Below are 22,155 nucleotides of genomic sequence, written 5' to 3' on the forward strand. Positions count from 1 at the left end.
ATTCAGCATTGCTCGGTTACATAAAAATGTGTGTTATACTATTGTATGGTGTCATCAACTATTAAATTCTCTGGAAACTTGTATACCTTAATAGTATTCTCCAGGCATCCTGTCTGTGTGGCAGCAGACAAGGTTTCCTCATCATCATCATCCTATAATGGAAAACAATTTCCCACTCTGTTCTCCATTCTGTTAGGACACTTCATTAGGAGGAATACAAACACAACAGTAGGCCCATGGAGTTCTGATATGGCAGAAGGCTCAACCAAACATATTACAGCATCAGTTATTTTTTTTAGAGACAAAGAATAGATTTAATTGTACACCACAAATATCACAGAAATTTAAGCATGAAGCCCACATGAACTCATAAATGATCAAACTTAAAATCGCCCTGTACATTATGATTAGTTTGTACTGTCTGAGAATATCTAAAGACATTACAAAGAAGATAGCACGGTGGATGAGTGGTTAGCATTGTTGCCTCACAGTGAGAAGGTCCTGGATTCACAACCCGGCCTTTCTGTGTACAGTTTGCATGTTCTACCTGTACTTGTGTGGATTTACTCCGGGTACTCTGGTTTCCTCCCACAGTCCAAAAACTTGCATGTCAAGTTGATCGATGATTCTAAATTCACTCATAGGAGTGAATGTGAGTGTGTGTGTGGTTGTTTGTCTCTAAGTGGCCTTGCGATGGACTGGTGACCTGTCCAGGGTGTACCCCTGTCTTTCAACTGAAAGAGAGCTTTGATAGGCTCCAGCAGATCCCTGTGACCTGTGACCCTGTGATCTTGATTAAGGAATTAAGCGGGTATAGATAATAGATGGATGGATGGATGGATTATAAAGAAGTAGCCTATAATATTCATTATAATAGTTGCAGTTATTCCTGCAGAATGGCATATGTCCAGGTGTGATGGAGGGGTATGTCAGCCATCACCTTTAAAATAAAATGCAGACCCAGTGTTTGGTTTGTGTATTGTGAGCTACTGTAGAAACATAGCAGTGCAGAAACAGAGCAAAAGGCTTATTCTAACTTTATGAAAGCACTGGTTGGTATTTTCAAGAATGACAAAATATTTATAAATACTACATTCAGTTTCTTCTAACAGATTGCTCTAAAAATTACCCACTGAACCTTTAGTAAAACTGAAATGAAATAGTATCATTTCATGGTACTAACTTTGATCAAAAGCCTGATGAAGGGATGCCATGGTGACAAAAGTTCAGTACAGTGATGAAAAACTATGAGACAACTGAACATTATCAGTATGTAATTCATGATCATGTGATGCAGCTTCCTGCTCTTTTGCTGTCTCACAATGACCAAAGAAAAGTATAAATGGCAAGTCTCTGTTTATATTTCTCTTTAGGGAACTGCACATGATACTGTTTTAAGGTGAGGTTGTTTACATCAGTTCCCCTTCATTTTTTTTATTTTCTTCTGGTATCTAGTCAAAGAAATAATGGCTCCGGACGAGAAAGCTGCTACCATGTCACATTTGTTCGTCCTGCAAATTTTATTTCAGTGGATTTTCCAACATGCCTCATGTTACATATTTTTAATCTTCCTGAGTTTTCCCAATATCATGACTGTTGTTGGGAATGTTCTCCCTTATATCAGTGATTTACCTGGTCAAGACTCTTCTCCACATACATGATTGTGTTCAACCTGGCTTTGTCAGAATTGTGTGGGAGCACTGCTCTCATCCCAAAACTATTTGAAACATTTTTGTTTGACAGGAGCGACATTGTCTATGAAGCTTGTTTAAGTTGTATGGTCTTCGTCATGTTCTTTATAGATGTGCAGTCATGGACACTTGTCACTATGGCATATGACAGATTTATATAATTTTGGTTCTCTTTAATTCAGTTCAATTTAATTCAAATCACAATACAATCATCTCAAGGCACTTTACAAAAAACCAACAAATCTGAGCAAGCACTTGGCGAGAGTGGAGAAGAAAAACTCCCTTTAACAGAAGAAAAACCTCCAGCAGAACCGGGCTCAGTTTGGGCGGCCATCTGCCTCGACCAGTTGGGGCGAGTGGATAGAGGAGAGAAAAGAACAGCAACAATAAACAACAAATAGATACTGCAGGTTGGTGGGGCCAGTTACTGCACATCAGCAATATACAGCTCCAGGACCAGGGACACCTGCAGAACGTACAGAGGGAGAGGACAGAGAGAGAAGGAGAGAGCACAAACTAGGGGGGAGAGAGAGCACATAGTTAGTGACATTCAATGGTGGAATATACATGTGAGGAGGGAGGAGAGGAGGAGAGGGGAAGGGAAGGGAAGGGAGGGGAGGGGAGGGTTAGGGTAGGGGAGTTCAGTGCACCGATGGTCCTCAGGCAGTCTAGGCCTATAGCAGCATAACTAAGGAATGGTTCAGGGTTACCTGAAGCCAGCCCTAACTATATGTTTTGTCAAAAAGTAAGGTTTTAAATCTAGCCTTAAAAGTATAGAGAGTGTCTACCTCCTGAACCCAGACTGGGAGCTGCTTCCACAGGAGAGTAGCTTGATAGCTAAAGGCTCTGCCTCCCATTCTACTTTTGGAAACTCTGGGAACCACAAGTAGACCTGCACTCTGAGAGCGAAGTGGGATAATATGGTACTATATTATCTGTTAACATAATGTACAATGAGGTCTTTAAGGTATGAAGGAGCTTGATCATGAAGGGATTTGTATGTGAGAAGAAGGATTTTAAATTCTATTCTGTGTTTTACAGGGAGCCAATGAAGAGAAGCCAATATAGGAGAAATATGATCTCTCTTGCTAGTTCCTGTCAGGACTCTGGCTGCAGCATTCTGGATTAACTGGAGGCTTTTTATGGAGATACTGGGACATCCAGATAGTAATGAGTTACAGTATTCTATCCTTGAGGTAACAAATGCATGGACTAGTTTTTCTGCATCATTTTGAAACAGGATGTTCCTAATTTGGCAATTTTGCGCAAGTGAAAGATGGTAGTTCTAGAGCTTTGTTTTATGTGTGAGTTAAAGGACATGTCCTGGTCAAAAATAACTCCAAGCTCAGTAGTGCTGGATGCCAGGGCTAGCTATAATTTTAGAAAAGATATTTCTGAGGTTTTTAGGCCCAAATATAATAACTTCTGTTTTCTCTGAATTTAAAAGTAGAAAGTTACTGGTCATCAGGCCTTTATGTCAGTTTAGACACGCTTGAAGTCTGGTTAACTGAACAGGTTTCATAGATAAGTACACCTGAGTGTCATCTGCATAGCAGTGGTAATTAATACAGTGCTTCTTAATAACATTGCCTAAAGGAAGCATGTACAAGGTGAACAGATTCGGTCGGCACATAACCTTGTGGAACTCCATACCAGTCATGTGCTCCAGTCTCTGTAATAAGATGTTGTGGTCAATAGTGTCTGTCCTGGATCAAGAGTAGGCTTTTTTTTTTCAGTTTGATTACTGCAGCCTTATAGGCCTGTGGTACGTAGCCTGATACTAGAGATAAATTTACCAAGTTTAATAAAGAGAGAGTTAATTAATGGAAGGGTGTCTTTAAGCAGTCTAGTCGGGATGGGGTCTAAGAGACACAATGATGATGATTTAGATGAAGGCAAGGCAAGGCAAAGAAAATTTATTTGTATAGCACCATTCATACACTACGCAATTCAAAGTACTTTACAAGGCATGTAATTACATTAAAAGTATGGAAAAGAGCATCTAAAAACAAAGACATTTAACATAAAATACAGTAAATTCAAATCAAATAAAGTAGGCAAGGCAAGGCAAGTTTATTTATATAGCACAATTCATACAGAGTAATTCAAAGTGCTTTACAGAAATAAAAGACAGGTTAAAAATATATAAGCAAGAATAAAAATAAAAGGCATGCCACCGCTTTGACACCATATTTGCCCCTTATGATATCGACTATCGGACCATGCTGACCCATATTTCAGTTTGTCCCATCCCTGATGGACTAAAAGTACCTCAACACAGGCTATCTGCGGAGACGATCCTGAGTCCTGGACTCTTACGTCTAGGATCAAGCAGACTACAGCTAGAGGTTCCAAACCCCTTATTTAAGTCTACAGCTGTTTAGACCCGTATTCTAAGGATAACACTAAAGCGCCTGGGTTCTTAACCCCTGAGTACCTGACCCAATTGGCTTTAGATCGAAGTAAATTAAAATAAGATGTAAAAAAGCAGTAAACAACAGTGTTTTCAGTCCTGATTTGAATGAGCTGACAGTTTGAGCAGACCTCAGGTGTTGAGGAAGTTTGTTCCACAAGTGAGGAGCATAGTAACTGAATGCTGCTTCACTTTGTTTGGTTCTGGTTCTGGGAACACACATAATAGACTGTTTTTCCAGGCTAGATAAAATTCCTCTAAATTTGTGAAATGCCACTTCCTGTCCAGCCTTCGTGATGCCTGCTTTAAGGTACGAATATGTAAATTATACCATGGGGCTAGCTTTTTTTTCAGAGGGGCCACAGTATCAAGTGTATCACACAGTGAGGCTACAGCACTGTCAACAACATGATCAATTTGGTAGGGAGTAGGATTGTGCCACTGTGTTGGCACATTGCATAGATGTAAATAAAGATGGAATCATTTTCAGGAAGTCTGGAAATTCAATTAAAAACTCTGAGTAAGGGATAGGTGGATGGTACACAATGACAAGTAGAATTGGTTTTTGTGTTTTCCAGATTGGATGTGAGAGACTAAGAGTGAGGCTCTCAAATGAGTTATAATTGTTCTGAGGATGAAAGTTTAATAATACGTTTGAGTGGAAGATTGCAGCTACTCCTCCACCTCAACCCGTGCCTCGAGGAACATGACAATATTTATGACTGAGTGGTGTTGATTCATCCAGACTGACATATTCATCCTGCTGCAGCCAGGTTTCAGTGAGACAGAGTAAGTCAATTTGGTGATCAGTTATCAAATCATTTACTAACAGAGATTTAGATGAAAAAGACCTGATATTTAATAATCCACATCTGTTCTGTTTTTCTGTTCAGTAAGAGGAGTGGTCTTAATTTTTATTGAGTTTAAATGAATAACTCCTCTTCTATTAACTAACTGATTTATTTGATTTCTAAGTTAGAGGAGCAGACACAATCTCTATGTCGTTTGAAGGGGGTGACAGCTCTAAGGAAACTGCAGAGAGGCGTTTTAGACTGAGTCTCTGCGTCCCGGTCCCCACTCTGGATTGTTAAACTTTAGGTTGGCTAATTAACTCAAACTCAAAACAAATTTCTAGAGATGAGAGCCACACCATCCAAAGTGGGATGGATGCCATCCCTCGCTACCAGACCGGGTTTTCCCTAGAAAGTGGCCCAATTGTCAATGAAGCCCACATTGTTTGCAGGACACCACCTAGACAGCCAGCGACGGAATGACAACATACGGCTAAACATGTCATCGCTGATCAGATTGGGGAGGGGTCCAGAGAAAATTATGGAATGCGACATTGTTTTGGCAAAATTACACACCGACTCATCATTAATTTTAGTGACCTCCGATTGGCGTAATTGGGTGTCATTGCTGCCGACGTGAATAACAATCTTACAATATTTATGATTAGCCTTAGCCAGCAGCTTCAAATATCAGATGTCGCCCGCTCTGGCCCCAGGAATACATTTGACTATAGTCGCTGATGTCTCTAGCTTCACGTTTCTGCCTATAGAATTGCCAATTATCACAGTCGGTTTCTCAACGGGTGTGGAAAAAATCATATTAGAAACGTGAACAGGCAGGTTTCTGGTTAAAAACTTTTCATACCTACTACATACATTAAACAGGTTTAAATCGACTCAAATTGCAATACATGGAATCAATCTAAATTTCAAATCCTATTAAGTATTCATGTCTCTCAGAAGAGGACAATGGTTTAAATTGAATAGTTTTTACACTGTGCCATAAAGAATTATTCTGTATTCCACTGACAATCGTAACAGCTGAGTCCGAGCTGATTGTATTGAACCACATATGGATGAAAGATACTATGAGGAAGTTTCATATAGAATATATTAGTATATGATTCATAATCATGTGATGCAGCTTCCTGCCTTTCTGCTGTCTCTCAATGACAGAAGAAAAGTATAAATGATGAGGCTCTTATAGTACAGCTCATTTTAGGGAACTGCACACTTGATAGTATCTGAGGTGAGTTTGGTTAGAACAGTTTCCATCAGTCAGCTGTGTTATGTCTTATTATAAATTGTATTTGCTCTTTTTACATCTACTCAAAGTGATAATGGTCCCAACAGTGAAAGCTGCTACCATGTCTAATGTCACATTTGTTCGTCCTGCAAAATTTTATTTCAGTGGATTTTCCAACATCCCTCATATTACATATTTTTTAATCTTCCTGTGTTTTGCCTATATCATGATTGTTGTTGGGAATGTCTTCCTAATGTCAGTGATTTACCTGGTCAAGACTCTTCATACTCCTAAATACATGATTGTGTTCAACCTGGCTTTAGCAGATTTATGTGGGAGCACTGCTTCCATCCCAAAAGTCTTAGACGCACTTTTGTTTGACAGGAGCGACATTGTCTATGAGGATTGTTTAAGTTATATGTTTTTTGTCTATTTCTTTATAGAAGTCCAGTCATGGACACTTGTCATTATGGCATATGACAGATTTATAGCAATTTGCTTCCCTTTAAGGTACCATAGTATTGTGACTAAACCAGCTATTGCTGCAATGCTGCTGTTAGTGTGGGTTGTTTTATTGAGTATAACAGCATGTATGGTTGGGCTACTTGATCGTCATTCTTTCTGTGGCTCTTTGGTGATACAAAGTTTTATCTGTGGTATGGGATTAATACTGGGCCTGGCCTGTGGTGACACATCTTTAATTTCAAATATTACTTTTGTTAGCTTTCTTTTAAATCCCTGTTTACCTCCTATATTGATAATATTGACATATGTTTGCATTGCCATAGCACTGAGCAGGGTTGCATCACCAAAGGAAAGACTAAAAGCTTTGAAAACCTGCACTTCTCATCTGATTCTAGTGGCTATTTGCTTTTCCCCCCTTTTGTACATCAACTTAACTTATTGGGGCGACGTTGATCGTGATGCCAAGATCATAAGCCAAGTTTTACCAGACATCGTACCACCTTTACTCAATCCTATTTTATACTCTTTAAAGACAGAAGAAGTGCTGAACTGTATCAAAAGACTTTGTAACAATATGCTGAGTAACATAAGTATGTCCAAAAAGGTATTCACTGCTATGCTGACAAAGTGGAAAGTGTTAACATAGCAAACAACGGTTTAGAATGTTTTACTACTGATTTCTTACTAGCCAGTTGCAGTCATGATGTGGCGTTTTGTCAGTGGCCATGTGTTTATCTGTTGTGCAAAATGAAATCAAACATGAATCTGTTAAGTCTGTACTGCTAAAGATATCACATATTCCAGAAAAATTAATTTTTAATTTTTTACATTTCATTTTTACCTTATCATCATTCACTGTTGTTTAACAATACTTCAACACCAGAGATGTACATATATAAAATAGATGAAATATATTTAAACATATGTGGTCAACAGTTAGAAATTGGTTTTGAGGCATTTTGCCTTTATCTCAGTTGGATATTGACAGGCTGCTATGAAATGCCTCCATGTGCAACTTCCATGTGCATTAACACCTAAATGACACTCCATGACAACAGTCAGCACAGGAAACAAGGCCATAGTTGAAGAATAGCACCACCATTTTACTGTGAAGAAAAGCAGTAAAATCTACTGCAGCTTTTAGAAAATGAGACTCAAAATTGTTTAGAGCAGCAGGATTTCTTTTATCTGATTTCACTAACACTTCATGTAGCTGAGACAAGGAGAGTGACTTAAATTTAAAGCTGCAAGTGGGAACAAAATATCCAATGAAAAACCACAGTATATTAGGGCTCTGTAGCTGTAGCGGAATTTACCAAGTGCAGGAAGGTAAATCAATAAAGGTTTTTCTCAGCCTATAAAGATTTAATTGATTTCTAGTTCTTTCTGGTTTCAGAAATGATTGACAGTGGAAGTACTGAATTAAATTTCAGATTCAGCATTTTTGATATTAGAACTACATTGATTCCTCATTTCCTGAAGTGGATCCAGTTTAATTCAGAGCCCGTCTTTCTTGCCTTAACCCAAGGCCTTTATTTCTCCCCCTTTCTGAATCCACACAGTTGTGCAAATGTAAACACCAACTTGTAAAGTGATTGCCTGTACACCCTGTCAAATCAATTTGTTTGTCAACAAAGCTTTTCCAAGCTGGAACCACAGGACCTTGGTTTTTTTGATTGATTAATTTTGTGGAACCCAGATGCTTTCATACTTTAGTTGCATTTCCTTTAATCTTCATTTTGAAATTGTGAAAAAAAATTTTTTTTTTTTTTTTTGAACAAAACTTTTTGCACTTATTGGTATTTGAGGTGTATTGAAGATGGCATATTTTGCAAAACTGCAATGGAAACACTTTTTTCCACATTAAAAGAGTCACATGATCACCAACAACAGCAAAGAAGAATGAGGCAGAAAAGGAAGAAGTAGTAGAAGTAGAAAAATGGAGGAAATGCGACGGTTTAGTTGCATAACATGACTTAATGGAAACAATGTCATGTCAATATTGTGTTTTATCAACATTTGGAAGTTTTGCAGAAATCTGTAATGGAAATGCAGTTAGTGTGTGTTTGCAATGCATTTCTACTTTAAAAAATTTAAATCACTTCAAATGATCTATTTTTCAAAAGAATGTACAGTGAAAGACACATTTGAAAAATTGTATAATTATGTATAAAAAGGTCAAATTAAATTGTTTAGTCAGAACAGGGTTGAGTTAGGCAAACAGTTGGGTTTTATTATAGTTTAGAATTACATAAGTTACCATAAGTAAATTAAGTAAATTCATTTGTCTGTGCATGTTGTTTAAGCAGATGTCAGTCTAAACATTTATTAGTAACTGGGGACTATGATGCATAAAACCTGATCAACAGATGTGCTTGACATCCACAGGCTGATAGTAAAACAGAAAAGTGTATAGTTCTACGTTTTGCACCAGTTATTACTTTGATATATTACTTTACTAAAGGACAAGTTTATCATTTTAAGGTATTTCTTAACACAATGCTCAAGTGTAAATTCCTCATCTCCAGTGTTTGTAAACCAAACAAAATGCAGTGTGATCAGTTTTTAAATATTTCCTGCAAAGTGTATAATTTAAATGTATCCAAGTGGAAAACATGTATTTCGAAAACTAGAATTTAGAGTGGCTTCATTTTATATCCTTTTTACAAACACTAATCATACTGTGCAATTTGTACCATTCGTTCTAATTTATGTGCAGTTTCGATACTAACAGAAATGTAATTCAGTATTTTGGTGACGAAAGTTAACAAAATCAAATCTATCAGCACACTGATGACAGAAACTATGAGGCAGTTACACTGTGAAGTATATTAATATCATACAGTGGGTACGGAAAGTATTCAGACCCCTTTAAATTTTTCAGTCTTTGTGTCATTTCAGCCATTTGCCAAAATCAAAAAAGTTCATTTTATTTCTCTTTCATTAATGTACACTCAGCACCCCATCTTGACAGAAAAAAACAGAAATGTAGAAATTTTTGCAAATTTATTAAAAAAGAAAAACTGAAATATCACATGGTCATAAGTATTCAGACCCTTTGCAGTGACACTCATATTTAACTCACATGCTGTTCATTTCTTCTGATCCTCCTTGAGATGGTTTTGCTCCTTCATTGGAGTCCAGCTGTGTTTAATTAAACTGATTGGACTTGATTAGGAAAGGTACACACCTGTCTATATAAGACCTTACAGCTCACAGTGCATGTCAGAGCAAATGAGACTCATGAGGTCGAAGGAACTGTCCAAGGAGCTCAGAGACAGAATTGTGGCAAGTCACAGATCTGGCCAAGGTTACAAAAGAATTTCTGCAGGACTCAAGGTTCCTAAGAGCACAGTGGCCTCCATAATCCTCAAATGGAAAAAGTTTGGGACGACCAGAACTCTTCCTAGACCTGGCCGTCCAGCCAAACTGAGCAATCGTGGGAGAAGAGCCTTGGTGAGAGAGGTAAAGAAGAACCCAAAGATCACTGTGGCTGAGCTCCAGAGATGCAGTAGGGAGATGGGAGAAAGCTCCACAAAGTCAACTATCACTGCAGCCCTCCACCAGTCGGGGCTTTATGGCAGAGTGGCCCGACGGAAGCCTCTCCTCAGTGCAAGACACATGAAAGCCCGCATAGAGTTTGCCAAAAAACACATGAAGGACTCCCAGACTATGAGAAATAAGATTCTCTGGTCTGATGAGACCAAGATTGAACTTTTTGGCGTTAATTCTAAGCGGTATGTGTGGAGAAAACCAGGCACTGCTCATCACCTGCCCAATACAATCCCTACAGTGAAACATGGTGGTGGGAGCATCATGTTGTGGGGGTGTTTTTCAGCTGCAGGGACAGGACGACTGGTTGCAATTGAAGGAAAGATGAATGTGGCCAAGTACAGAGATATCCTGGAAGAAAACCTCTTCCAGAGTGCTCAGGACCTCAGACTGGGCCGAAGGTTCACCTTTCAACAGGACAATGACTTTAAGCACACAGCTAAAATAACAAAGGAGTGGCTTCGGAACAACTCTGTGATCGTTCTTGACTGGCCCAGCCAGAGTCCTGACCTAAACCCTATTGAGCATCTCTGGAGAGACCTGAAAATGGCTGTCCACCAACGTTCACCATCCAACCTGACAGAACTGGAGAATATCTGCAAGGAAGAATGGCAGAGGATCCCCAAATCCAGGTGTGAAAAACTTGTTGCATCATTCCCAAGAAGACTCATGGCTGTACTAGCTCAAAAGGGTGCTTCTACTCAATACTGAGCACAGGGTCTGAATACTTAAAAAAAATTTCTACATTTCTGTTTTTTTCTGTCAAGATGGGGTGCTGAGTGTACATTAATGAGAAATAAAATGAACTTTTTTGATTTTGGCAAATGGCTGCAATGACACAAAGAGTGAAAAATTTAAAGGGGTCTGAATACTTTCCGTACCCACTGTATGAGGAAAGTACCCTTTCGACATACCATTGAAGCCTAAGGCGGCTGGTGTTTAGCCACACTCATAGGCAGAAAGCTGTACGAATCGATCCACCACTGGCTGTTATCGTTATCGTACATCATGATTACACGACTACCTTTCATGATGATGAGGGGGGTGATACACCGTCTCACAAGATACTCGATGACGACATAACTGTCAAACCCTGCTGCGTTATGAGCTATGATTGTGTAGCCCCTGTACTTCTTGCATCTAAAGAAGTACGTCTGATAAATGCGGCCACACAATCAACACCAGTGTAACAAAACGGGTAGGGGTCAGCCTTTTCACTCATCTCCATAGCACAAACATAATTCGCTTCATGTCTGCCATCACGGTATCTGGTTTCAAAGTCGTACAGAATGTAATTATCATGGGGTACCTCCTCTACCTCTTTAGGCGGAGGCGGCTGGATGTAGCACTGATGCACCATACCCCCTCTAAGTGCACCACAGTGTCTGCACCGCAGGGCTGAACATCTGTGTTTAGGGCTCTGTTTACAAGTCCTGTAAATTTTTCCACACCCTCACAATATTTAACAGTAGCACAGGGAATCATATTGTGTTTAGGGTCAGGTAGTTTGTGGTTCTGGAAACACTTCATTGATTTACAAATGCGCTTGCGTATGTCACATTTGACAGTAGGGCCAGGATGCTCAGAATGTTGATCGCACATGGTGAAGCAGACATTACAGCGGTGTATGCAATTATGCAGCAAGGGTGTCTCGTAGATGTTGTAACAAAAATCACAGACATATGAGCCACCAAAAAAACCTTTAGGGTTGGTTATCAGGTAATAGTGCTCAGCATGTAGATAGAGCCAGATGGTGCGGTGGTGCGGGGATCCGTGTGTTTGGAAGCAGATCGGCCGTTTTCAACCACCACCATGGTGAAAAATGATTATCTTTGCATCTATTTCCCTCTCAAATCTAGTGACATCACTAAAACCCACCTGCTGTGTGGGGGAAAGACCTACAAACTCAAGGTCCACATCTGACAACAAGTCATCATTACTCTGGATCACTTGAGAAACTTCATCAATGAAGGTATCAACGTCGTAGCCATTATTGGACCTCAAAACCACCTGCATGTCGCTAACCAAAAAGGGCCCCCTCAATACCACATTCAGCACACTACCCGAACGTGACACATCAATAGCCCTATTTATAACCGTGGTTAGACGTTCCCTAACAAGCACGGGAATCTGTTCAGGGTCGGTATCAATGTCAATATCTCTGAAATGAATAGGTTGTCTTAACTCTAAAGCATCAAATGCCGGAATATCCCTCACAGTAATTAAATCTGCCCCATGCTGAAGACCGCTAGGACAGTGGGGAGTGTTATCTGTAGACCTGTCAGTCAGAGGAGGGTCTGAAATAACTTGACCAGCCACATGGCCTCCCTGCATCAGACAGGTGGTCTCTGAATCAGCATCAGCAACAACTTCAACATTACATAGCATACCATGATTCTCAGAAGGTATCAGGGGCTGCTGACCCTGCTCGTATGGAGGACTAGTGACATGCATCAGACAGAGAGGTTCTGAATCAGCATCAGCACCAGCGACAACTTCAACGTTATATAGCATACAACGATTCTCAGAAGGTATCAGGGGCTGCTGACCCTGCTCGTATGGAGGACTAGTGACATGCATCAGACAGAGAGGTTATGAATCAGCATCAACAACAACTTCATCATCATCATCTGCAACATCACATACAGTCCTCTGATCATTTGCATGTTCAACAACAACAGCGGGGCGTTTAGCCACGCCACCCTGTGGAAGAAGGCTAATTCTTCTCTTGGGCTGTACAAACTTTCGGCATGTGTTTTCAGCCCATCTGTCGAAATCTGCAGTACTTTAATGGTGCATTGAGATATTCTGATTTTGGTGGTGGATGAGCATTCAAAATGTTCATGAAATGAGTATTTTTTGCACGCATCTCAACAGCCCAGCGTGAGAATTCATCATGTGACATTGTATTTCTGGATGAACCATTATCAGCAGCACCGGTATTCCGGCTATCACACCCTGCCATTTTTGGCTAAAGAGGTGGAAAACAGATTTTGTGCATCTGTTACGTAGTCACTTAGTGAGGGGAAGAGAAAAGTATCGGGAGTGCGCAATAAATTTTTGACAGTGGAGAAGAGGGAACGCGTGGAGCCGGAGGCGGATACAATAAGTGAGGTGAAGTAGTCGGATTTTGTTTGAGTAATGGTTTGCTTATATTTCAGTATTTGGTTTAGGTATAAGTCCTTGTGGGTGGATAAGCCAGTTTTTTTGAAGAGACGTTCAAGACGATGGGCTTGGGTTTTGAGAAGGCAGAGTTCGGGTGTGTACCATGGAGCAAAGTGTGTGAAGGAGACAGATATAGTTTTGAGTGGGGCGAAGGTGTCGAGTAGATTACGCAACTCGCGGATGCAATTAGATAGCATGTCAGAGAGGGAGGGTGTATAATTAGAACATGGAAGGTTATTGAGAGCAGCTGTGAAAGAGGGGAGGTCGATGTTTTTTAAGTTACAGAAGGTGATGGTGCAGGAGAGGTGGGTTTTGAAGAGAAGTAGTTTGGAGTTGAAGCAGACTAGTTTGTGGTTGGAAAAGAGGGTGTCGAAGGTAGAACATGACCGAACTGTGATAATGTAATGTTGGTGTTGAGGTAATGTTGGTGTTGAGGGCGTTGTAGGTGCCTCGCTGGTTGTGTCGATCGCCATCTTGTGCAAAACATGTTGTAAACCACTTCACACACAAAATAACAAAATACTGATTTGTAATTTCTTTTAAATAAGTAAATAATTAAATAAGTAATTTTTTAATAGTAAGTATCAGAGTTTTAGTTGTACAATGGTGGTTATGAGGTATTTTGTCTTCAGTGGTTTCTGGTTAAAGACTATTCATACCTTCTTACAGAACGAAAAATGACAGCATGTATTTTGTTCTTGTTAGCTGTCACAGTGTCTTCAATGTCAGTCTTTTGTGTCAGAAAATAAAGCAAAAACAAGAAGACATGAAAATGTGTAATAGAGGGGAGATTTTCTTCAATCTAAATCTCAAATCCTACTAAGTATTCATGTCTCTCAGAAGAGGACAATGGTTTAAATTGAATAGTTTTTACACTGTGCCATAAAGAATTATTCTGTATTCCACTGACAATCGTAACAGCTGAGTCAGAGCTGATTGTATTGAACCACATATTGATGAAAGATACTATGAGGAAGTTTCATATAGAATATATTAGTATATGATTCATAATCATGTGATGCAGCTTCCCGCCTTTCTGCTGTCTCTCAATGACAGAAGAAAAGTATAAATGATGAGGCTCTTACAGTACAGCTCATTTTAGGGAACTGCACACTTGATAGTATCTGAGGTGAGTTTGGTTAGAACAGTTTCCATCAGTCAGCTGTGTTATGACTTATTATAAATTGTATTTTCTCTTTTTACATCTACTCAAAGTGATAATGGTCCCAACAGTGAAAGCTGCTACCATATCTAATGTCACATTTGTTCGTCCTTCAAAATTTTATTTCAGTGGATTTTCCAACATCCCTCATGTTACATATTTTTTAATCTTCCTGTGTTTTGCCTATATCATGACTGTTGTTGGGAATGTCTTCCTAATGTCAGTGATTTACCTGGTCAAGTCTCTTCATACTCCTAAGTACATGATTGTGTTCAACCTGGCTTTGACAGATTTGTGTGGGAGCACTGCTTTCATCCCAAAACTATTTGAAACATTTTTGTTTGACAGGAGCGACATTGTCTATGAGGATTGTTTAAGTTACATGTTTTTTGTCTATTTCTTTACAGACGTCCAGGCATGGACACTTGTCATTATGGCATATGACAGATTTATAACAATTTGCTTCCCTTTAAGGTACGTTAGTATTGTGACTAAACCAGCTATTGCTGCAATGCTGCTGTTAGTGTGGGTTGTTTTATCGAGTATATCAGCAAGTATGGTTGGGCTAGTTGATCGTCTTTCTTTCTGTGGCTCTTTGGTGATACAAAGCTTTTTCTGTGATTTTGGAATAATATTGGAACTGGCCTGTGGTGACACATCTTTATATTCAAATATTGCTTTTGTTACCTTTCTTTTAAATCCCATTTTACCTCCTATATTGATAATATTGACATATATTTGCATTGCCATAGCACTGAGCAGGGTTGCATCACAAAAGGAAAGACTAAAAGCTCTGAAAACCTGCACTTCTCATCTGATTCTAGTGGCTATTTGCTTTTCTCCTGTCTTGTACATCAGCATAGCTTATTCTATTTCCGGCCTTGATCGTAATGGCAGGATAGTAAACATAACTTTAGCGTACATCGTACCACCTTTACTCAATCCTATTTTATACTCTTTAAAGACAGAGGAAGTGCTGAACTCTATCAAAAAAATTTGTAAGAATGTGCTGAGTAACATAACTATGTCCAATAAGACATTCACTGCTATGTTAGCAAAGTGTTAAAATAGCACTCAAAAGTTTTAGACTGTTGCAGTGGCCATGTATTTATCTGTTTTGCAAAATGAAATTGGACATGAATCTGAGTCTGCACTTCTTAGGGTATCAGACATATCTGAAAAATACATCTTTACACTTTCATCATTCACTGTTGTTTAACAATACTTTATGACCAGAGATGTAAATATTACAAATATTAGAAATATTGTGAAACATATTACATTTGTGTTTGTGTGTACTTTTAGAAATTACAAGGCATTTTTGCCTTTATCTGTCAGCTGGCCATAGAGGCTGATAGGACATGGGTGTGAGGATGAGCAGCTAAAAACCATATCACTGGGATATAAATGAGTCTAACATCTATCTACCCACATGACAATCACCATTTTAATGTGAAGAAAAGCAGTAAAATCTACTGCAGCTTTTAAAAAAAACGAGTCTCAAAATTGTTTAGACCAGGAGGATTTCTTTTATCTGATTTCACCAACACTTCATGTAGCTGAGACAAGATTAATGGCCTAAATTTAAAGTCTGTAACACCTGACACAATCAGAGAGCTAGTGTCTGTTACAGATTGCAAGTGTTAAGAAAATATTGAATGAAAAACCTCAGTATATTAGTTTCACTTAGTCTGAAGTGTCTTTTTAAAGTACAGGAATGTAAAGCATCAAAGTTGGTGTAATAAGGGTAAGGAATAAATTGATCTGGAGTCCTTTCTGTTTTCATAAGGCAATGAGGTAATACTCTGTTCATTTAATATATTTGTACTTTCATTAAAGGTAGACTAAACATTTTACAGTAAAGTAATGCCCAAAGGTGAAACACTTTCTGTTTAGTAAAGACATTGAAATAGTAATTCATGCACTAATCTCTTCTCGTTTGGATTTGCGTACACTTTGCATACTGGTCTAAATCAGTGTACACTGTCTCGATTACCGATGGTTCAAAATGCATCAGCCAGATTCTTAACAGGAACAAAGAAAAGGAATCATATCTCCCCCGTCCTCTACTCATTGCATTGGCTCCCAATAAAATTTAGAGTCAACTTTAAGATCTTTCTTTTTGCATACAAGGCATTGCATAATTCTGCTCTGGATTATATTTGAGATCTCATTAGGCCAAATATAGCCTCCAGGTCATTAAGATCCAGTGATCAGTTACTTTTATCTTTCCCTTGTTCATGTTATAAGACAAAAGATGATCAAGCTTTCTCATTAGCTTCCCCAGTACAGGTGCATCTCAATAAATTAGAATATCATCAAAAAGCTAACTCAGCTAATGAAAACCCAAAATTCAGTATCTCAGAAAATTAGATTACTACTTACAACTGTAACATATACTGTCGGACACAGAGGGAGGTAAAGTTTCTTAAACATTTTATTGTATAATATGATGGTCTGGAACAGCATGGAGGCGTCTCGAGGTGAGTAGATGATTTCTCGTGTGAGGAATAACGAAGGCCGTAGATCTGGCTGGAGAGAAGAGCACAGGGAGCAGGTAAGGTACAGTTGGTAAGCATCGTGATTTAGCTTTTCGGCTAGTAAGAGTAGGGTCCACGTCGTGTGTACGAGATCAGACAAGGAGAGGAGTGTGGGGAGTGCTTTTATGCGTGGCTGTGGTAATGAGGTGCATGTGATCGTGGTAAGGACTCAGGTGAAGCGGACTGTATTGATTGTCAGAGGAGGGAGCCTGGCTGAACCGTGACAACGACCAATTTGTAAGTATGAACATGTACAGCACAGAACATGTCCAGATAGTAATGAGTTACAGTAATCTAGCCTTGAGGTAACAAATGCATGGACTAGTTTTTCTGTGTCATTTTGAGACAGGATGTTGCTAATTTTGGCAATGTTGTTCAAGTGAAAGAAGGCAGTTCTAGAGATTTGTTTTATGTGTGAGTTAAAGGGCATGTCCTGGTCAAAAATAACTCCAAGGTTTTTCACAGTAGTGCTGGAGGCCAGGGCTATTCCATCTAAAGTAGCTATAATTTTATAAAAGCTATTTCTGAAGTTTTTAGGTCCAAATACAATAACTTCTGATTTCTCTGAATTTAAAAGTAGAAAGTTACTGGCCATCCAGGCCTTTATGTCAGTTAGACACGCTTGAAGTCTGGTTAACTGAAGGAGAAGAAGAGAGCTTTCAGATCAGGGAACAAGGAGGAGCTGAGGAGGAAGATCTGAGAGGGGAAGGCCAGCTACAGGAGGAAGATGGAGGAGCAGCTGCAGCAGCAGAACATCAGTGGGGTGTGGCGGAGCCTGAAGACCATCTCAGGCTTCAAGGCACCCCACACCCAGGCTGAGGGGGATCTAGTGTGGGTTAACGATCTAAATCTGCATTTCCTTAGATTTGATCAATCACCCTCTCCTTCCCCCACGCAGCTGCAGGCCTTCTCCCCGACACCTGGACAATGTCCCACTCCCTCAGCCTTTCACACGTCTAGCCCATCCCATCACCCCACCACTTCACAGCTCCATGGACTCACCCACCCCTCCAGCACACTGCCCCCCTGCCCTTCCTTGTCCCTCACAGCAGCCCAGGTGAGAAGTGAACTGAGGAGGATCAAGGTTAGGAAGGCAGCTGGACCAGATGGCATTAGCTCCAGGCTCCTTAAGTCCTGCACAGATGAGCTGTGTGGAGTTATGGAGCATGTCTTCAACCTGAACCTCAAGCTGAGGGCGGTACCAGAGCTCTGGAAGACTTCCTGTGTGGTACCAGTGCCCAAGACACCACACGCTAAAGACCTCAACAGCTTCAGGCCGGTGGCTCTCACGTCCCATCTGATGAAGACACTGGAGAGACTGGTCCTGGGCCACCTCCGCTCTGTGGTGAGCTCAGCGATGGATCTGCTGCAGTCCGCCTACCGACCCAGCATCCGAGTGGAGGACGCCATCATCTTCCTGCTTCACCGTGCTCTGGCTCACCTGGAGAAGCCTGGCAGTGCTGTGAGAATTCTGTTCTTTGACTTCTCCAGTGCGTTCAACACCATACAGCCGGTGCTTTTAAGGGACAAACTGGAGAAGGCTGGCATGGACTTTGACCTGGCGGAGTGGATCGTGGACTACCTCACAAACTGGTCCCAGTTTGTGAGAGCCCGGGACAGTGATCACATCCTGACATCCTGACCTGCAGTGTGGGGGAAAGGAAGAAGCTGGACAAGGTCATCAAGAAGTTTAGCTCTGTCCAGGACAGCCCAGGAGATTGATGGAGATTCCGCAGGTCCTTCCTTCCTGCTGCTGTCAGACTCTACAATGAACACAACTAACACTGTACATTTGTCATCCATCTGCTGTAATCATGTATAGTAGTGTAATATAATATAAATCACATCAGTGCAATATACTGTAGTCACTTTACCTGGTATTTATTTATTTATCCATTGATGTCCGTATACTGTACATACCCATAGGCACATATTGTATGCACTTATAGTTTTTGTAGCTTTATAGTTTTATGCCACTTAGTTTTAGTTTTATTTTTTTAATATATACACTACTCACAAAAAGTTCCCAGGATATTCAACTTTCAGGTGAAATTTATGGAAAATGTAAAAAGTTCATACTACAGTGATATTATATCATGAAAGTAGGGCATTTAAGTAGAAGTTTGCAATGGTAATTTCTTCATCTCAAACAATTTATTGATATAAAAGCTAACAACAGTGGTGGGTATACCACAACAAAAAATTTCAATGTCTCAATAACTTGTCAATTGTTAGGTGTCGTCTTGGTCTCATGATGTCAAAATGTGAACAGCATGATGAAGAGGACTGTTTAAATACGAACTGTCATTGACAGCAGCAGGAAGGAAGGACCTGCGGAATCTCTCCTTCACACAGCGAGGGTGAATCAGTCAATCACAGAAGCTGCTCTCCAGGGCAGACAGGACGTCCTGCAGGGGGTGAGACTCATGGTCCAGAATAGATGTCAGTTTAGCCAGGACCCTTCTGTCCCCCACCTCCCTCACTGAGTCCAGAGGACAGCCTAGGACGGAGCTGGACTTCTTGATGACCTTGTCCACCTTCTTCCTTTCCCTCTCCATGATGCTGCTGCTCCAGCAGACCACACCATACAGGATGGCTGATACCACCACAGAGTCATAGAAGGTCCTCAGGAGTGCCCCCTTCACCCCAAAAGACCGCAATCTCCTCAGGAGGTAGAGTCGACTCTGGCCCTTCTTGTACAGTGCATCTGTGTTATGAGTCCAGTCCAGTTTGTTGTTCTGATGAACACCCTGATACTTATAAGAGTCCCTGGATGTTCACTGACGAGGGGAGAGTAGACCAACGTCTGCGGAAATCCACCACCATCTCCTTGGTCTTCCCCACATTGATGAGGAGGTGGTTCTGCTGACACCAGTCCACAAAGTCCTGCGTGAGTTTTCTGTACTCCGCGTCCTCGTCGTCCATGATGAGCCCGACAATCGCAGAGTTTTCTGAGAACTTCTGCAGAACACAGCCGTCCGTGTTGTGTCTGAAGTCTGCAGTGTAGAGGGTGAAGAAGAAGGGGGCCAGGACGGTCCCCTGGGAGGCCCCCACACTGCAGGTCAGGATGTTGGACACACTGTCCCGGGCTCTCACAAACTGAGGTCGGTTTGTGAGGTAGTCCACGATCCACTCCGCCAGGTCAAAGTCCATGCCAGCCTTCTCCAGTTTGTCCCTTAAAAGCACCGGCTGTATGGTGTTGAACGCGCTGGAGAAGTCAAAGAACAGAATTCTCACAGCACTGCCGGGCTTCTCCAGGTGTGCCAGAGCACGGTGAAGCAGGAAGATGATGGCATCCTCCACTCCGATGCTGGGTCGGTAGGCGGACTGCAGCAGATCCATCGCCGAGCTCACCACGGAGCGAAGGTGGCCCAGGACCAGTCTCTCCAGTGTCTTCATCAGATGGGACATGAGAGCCACCGGCCTGAAGCTGTTGAGGTCTTTAGCGTGCGGTGTCTTGGGCACTGGTACCACACAGGAAGTCTTCCAGAACTGTGGTACCACCCTCAGCTTGAGGCTCAGGTTGAAGACATTCTCCATAACTCCACACAGTTCATCTGCGCAGGACTTAAGGAGCCTGGAGCTGATGCCATCTCGTCCAGCTGCCTTCCTAGTCTTGATCCTCTTCAGTTCACTTCTCATCTGGGCTGCTGTGAGGGACAAGGAAGGGCAGGGGGGTAGTGTGCTGGGGGGGTGGGTGAGTCCATGGAGCTGTGAAGTGGTGGGGTGATGGGGTGGGCCAGAGGTGTGAAAGGGTGAGGGAGTGGGACATTGTCCAGGTGTCGGGGAGAAGGCCTGCAGCTGCGTGGGGGGAGGAGAGGGTGATTGATCAAACCTAAGGAAATGCAGATTTAGATCGTTAACCCATTGCAGATCCCCCTCAGCCTGGGCATGGGGTGCTTTGAAACCTGAGATGGTCTTCAGGCCCCGCCACACACCACTGATAGCTGGCCTTCCCCTCTCTGATCTTCCTCCTCAGCTCCTTCTGTACAGTCCTCAGCTCCTCCTTGTTCCCTGATCTGAAAGCTCTCTTCTTCTCCTTCAGTAGAGCTTTTATTGTCAGTGGTAATCCATGGCTTGCTGTTTGGAAAACATCGTACAGTCCGGGAGGGTACAGTGTTTTCGAAGCAAAAGTTTATGCAGTCTGTGATGGCGTTGACATCCTCCCCATGTGGTTCATAGAGCTCTGTCCATACAGTGGTGTTAAAGCAGTCCCTCAGAGCCTCCTTGCTCTCAGTAGTCCATCTCTTCACCATACGTGGCACCACAGGCTGCCTGTGCACAACAGGTTTATACACAGGCTCCAGATAGACAATGTTGTGGTCAGCTCTCCCCAGGAGAGGGAGGGAGGATGAAGAATATGCCTCTTTGGTGTTGGCATAGAACAAGTCCAGTATTTTATTGTCTCTGGTGGGGCAGGTGACATACTGGGTGTATGTGGGCAGAGCAGATGTGGGAGACGTGTGGTTGAAGTCTCCAGAGATGAGGAAGAGGGCCTGTGGGTGCTGTGTTCGGAGCCTGCTGGTGATGGAGAGCAGCGTGTCACAGGCTGTGTCTGCGATAGCAGAGGGAGGCACGTACACTGCTGTCACAATGACGTGCGTAAACTCCCGTGGCAGGTAGTATGGCCACATGCTAACTGCTAACAGTTCAATGTCTCTGCTACACAGTTGCTCCCTCACTGTACAGTGTCCTGGTTTGCACCATCTGACATTAACAAACACAGCCAGACCTCCTCCTTTCCTCTTCCCACTGTCCCCCGTCCTGTCCGCGCGCAGCAGATAGAAGTTATCCAAAGAAACGGCTGAGTCAGAGATGTGAGGGGTCAACCACGTCTCCGTGAACACAATGACGCTGCTCTCTCTGTATTCCCGCTGATGTCTTATGAGTGCGGCGAGCTCGTCTGTTTTGTTGGGAATGGACCTCACATTCCCCATGACCACGGAGGGGAGGACAGGTCTAAAACGCCTCTTCTTTTCCCGGATCTTCCTCCCAGCACGGCGGCCTCTGCGAGTCTTCTTAAGCACCTCCGCCGGGATCACATGCCTGTCTCGGGGGAACACTACAGCGCTCTGCAGCGCGATCAGCAGTTCCCTGGTGTAAACAAAGGGCGCGAGGGGTCCAACACAC

Source organism: Mastacembelus armatus, chromosome 14, assembly GCF_900324485.2.
Source record: "Mastacembelus armatus chromosome 14, fMasArm1.2, whole genome shotgun sequence".
Taxonomy (NCBI): Eukaryota; Metazoa; Chordata; class Actinopteri; order Synbranchiformes; family Mastacembelidae; genus Mastacembelus; species Mastacembelus armatus.